The sequence below is a fragment of the Lissotriton vulgaris genome, chromosome 1_1 (assembly GCF_964263255.1).
Source record: "Lissotriton vulgaris chromosome 1_1, aLisVul1.2, whole genome shotgun sequence".
NCBI lineage: Eukaryota > Metazoa > Chordata > Amphibia > Caudata > Salamandridae > Lissotriton > Lissotriton vulgaris.
Window position 1 is genome coordinate 1,370,773,605 of NC_141685.1, and position 3,384 is coordinate 1,370,776,988.

General features: G+C 41.0%; 2 non-coding genes across 2 annotated transcripts; both read right to left on the reverse strand.

Annotated features, from left to right (window-relative positions):
* Nucleotides 1–1,387: 1,387 nt before the first annotated feature.
* On the reverse strand, nucleotides 1,388–1,459 carry TRNAH-GUG (transfer RNA histidin (anticodon GUG)). Its single transcript has one exon. It is a non-coding gene; the product is annotated as a tRNA-His (tRNA).
* A 1,289-nt stretch (nucleotides 1,460–2,748) lies between these two features.
* On the reverse strand, nucleotides 2,749–2,830 carry TRNAS-AGA (transfer RNA serine (anticodon AGA)). Its single transcript has one exon. It is a non-coding gene; the product is annotated as a tRNA-Ser (tRNA).
* Nucleotides 2,831–3,384: the final 554 nt, after the last annotated feature.

Here is a 3,384-nt window from a genome sequence, read left to right on the forward strand (position 1 = left end):
ACATTCTCTCCTAAAAACAAAAATTGCATGCGTATATCTCTAGTTTGGAATACCATAGGCTTGCATGCATACTCTCATGGGTCACTCAAGTTTTTTGGACCCTATTGCACTCTGTTTTCGTGCTCTTTTAGTATATGTCCCATATTAAAGAAGTCTACCATCTTTGAGTATTTGAGGCTCCTTTGTAAGTGCTTTATATTTTTTCCTTGAAGAGCTATATAATAAAGGGGTCCGGGAAGGATTGCATTTATGGAAGATAAAAGAAGGCCCACTTGTCTCACCAAATGCTGTAGAGAAACCTGATGTTTTACTCATGTTATCCTTAGTTCGTTTTTGTTAGACCTTGCATTCTTAAGGTGGTCCCAACCCCACCTTATTGCTTTTCACCTCCGCATTTTGCTGTATCTTTTTGTTGGCCTTAGGACTCTGATCATTTTATCGCTACTAATCAGTGCTGAAGTGCACGTGCTTCTTCCCTAATCATGTGTATAATTGGAGTATACCTGACTGACAGATTTAATTTACTTGAAAGCCCCTTGTAAAGTGGTATACCATATACCCAGGGACTGATTGTGCCGCCCAAAGAAATAGCATTTCAAACCTGTCTCAAGCCTGCTACTGCAGTGCCTGTGCTGCAGTGTACTGCCACTTCGACTTGGCATTTAAAACTACTTGCCAAGCCTTAAACTCCAATTTAATTACATATCAGTAACCCCTAAGGTAGGCCCTAGGTAGTCTTAGGGGCATCATGCTATGTAAGTAAAAGGTAAGACATGTACTGTGGTAGTTTGTATGTCCTAGTAGTATCAAACAGTCTATTACATTTTTCACTACTGTGAGGTCTGCCCCTCTCATAGGTTAGCATTGGGTATTCCCTTATACTTTTTGGGGGGTAATTCCATATCAGAGAGGAGAAGCTTTATTTATTTATTGATAAATCCTATCTACTGGTGAGGTTGGATTTAATCTTACTATTGTATAAATGCCATTTTTAGAGAGTGAGCCTTTCTCTGCACTTACTGCTCTATTTGCATTGAAACCTGTCTTCGATTGACGTCTGGATTGGGCTGCGAGACAGCTACATATGTGCATTCCCTGTAGACAGCCACAACACAGGTCACTCAACTGCAACTGCATTCATCTGCATTCTGATTGGCCTGGGGGAGAGCTCCGCTCCCCTTACCGCAAATATGTTCAAGAACGATAATTTATGTCAGTAAGTACAGTATACCTACATCTTATAATCATGTGTGTTTAAATAATTTGTTGTTAGATCGTTTAAATATTGAAAAGGATCTGTTTTTTATAGACATTTTACAAAAACAACTGGTACATTTGGGAATTCTGTAAAGGAAAAACCCAACTGCCGTGACATTGCCAACCACAATGCCGTGACTCGGATTCGAACCGAGGTTGCTGCGGCCACAACGCAGAGTACTAACCACTATACGATCACGGCGAGCTACTTGGGCTCAATAACGTACAGTGACATGAAGAAATTATAATTCGGAACACTCAGGGCTACTCCTGTGATAGGCTGAATGTGTTCATTGCTTCCTCATTCCTTATACAAAGGCTTTATCTCCTCAGTGGTTGATAGGCTGAAACCGTTTCCTGGCCGCCTGCTTGTGAACTGGCAGGAGTCAAAGATCACACATACACTGGTGGGCCTGTGATGGGACACCAATGCAGAGAAACACACCTGGCGCAGATATTCTATTCTGTTTATTAGACCTGCATCTCCCCTGTACCTCCTCAAGCCATCTGTATGTGAAGCAAGAAAGAGTTAAGGAACGGTCCATCTACACTTTTATTGGGAGGATGCTGCCGTGAGCTCCTCCCAGCTAATCACACAAACAGCAGTAAAGCAAGATAACTACACAGTTAGGGGGGACTGCATGGTTAGGTTTTTGAGGAATTATTGAAACTGACCTCAGTGACCCATAATCAGAGCTTTGGCTAATGACTGCATGCCTAATTATGATGAAGCAAGCACCATAGCTCGTAGGGGCCCCACAACACACTTTTCTTAGCTCATTGAATTAAAGTATAAACTTCTGCCATGTGTGAGTGGTAAAGGCTTGTTGATTTTGTTGCTTTTCAAATTCACGTCTGACAACAAGACGAAGGAACATTGGGTCATCAGACGCTTTGGAAAGTAGCCACCAACCGCAGAGAAAGAGAGAAAGAGGGAAAAGACAGTATGAGGTGTGGAGAAAACAGCAGCAGGTACAAGGAGCTCAAATGAGATTAATGGCGCCTAAATAGAGCACGTAAAGGAACAGTTACAAATCGAAGAAAAGGGAAAGAAAAGACTAGGAAAAAACACAGAAAGAGCTTGTAGATGAAATTCTCTTCCAGGAACAGCAGGTTAAGAGAAATTACACAGGGAGCAGTTAAGCTTGTAACACGGGGGAGAATAGAAAAGAAAATGCAGTTTTATGAAGTGTCTTTGCCTAATCCAGCTAGCACTTTTATTTTATTTCTCTATTTGCTTCTTTTATTGGTAAAGTAAGTTTCAAGTGCATGCACAGGTATGACCGAGAGAGCCAGGGTATAATAATTTGAAGCGTTTGCACCAGCGCTAATGAAGGACGAGAGTTATAGCAAAGATATGAAAGGGGGAGCGATAATAAATATGTGATATGGCAATAGTGACACCAAAATAAGCCACCTATTTATAAAACTGACATGGAAGAAATACTAAAGGTTAACTTCTGAAATTGTAGCCGATGTTAAAAAGATTCTCGTTGTCGGCAGGATTCGAACCTGCGCGGGGAGACCCCAATGGATTTCTAGTCCATCGCCTTAACCACTCGGCCACAACAACTGACTGCAAGGTGTGTGCACATAATCTGTATGCAAGTTTTCAAGGTGTCCCACAGCAAATTCCTGATATTCTGCAATGCACTTTTTAAAAACTAAGGTTTTTTTCAGCAGGCACATTCTCTCCTAAAAAAAATAAATTGCATGCGTATATCTCTAGTTTGGAATACCATAGGCTTGCATGCATACTCTCATGGGTCACTCAAGTTTTTTGGACCCTATTGCACTCTGTTTTCGTGCTGCTTTTAGTATATGTCCCATATTAAAGAAGTCTACCATCTTTGAGTATTTGAGTCTCCTTTGTAAGTGCTTTATATTTTTTCCTTGAAGAGCTATATAATAAAGGGGTCCGGGAAGGATTGCATTTATGGAAGATAAAAGAAGGCCCACTTGTCTCACCAAATGCTGTAGAGAAACCTGATGTTTTACTCATGTTATCCTTAGTTCGTTTTTGTTAGACCTTGCATTCTTAAGGTGGTCCCAACCCCACCTTATTGCTTTTCACCTCCGCATTTTGCTGTATCTTTTTGTTGGCCTTAGGACTCTGATCACTTTATC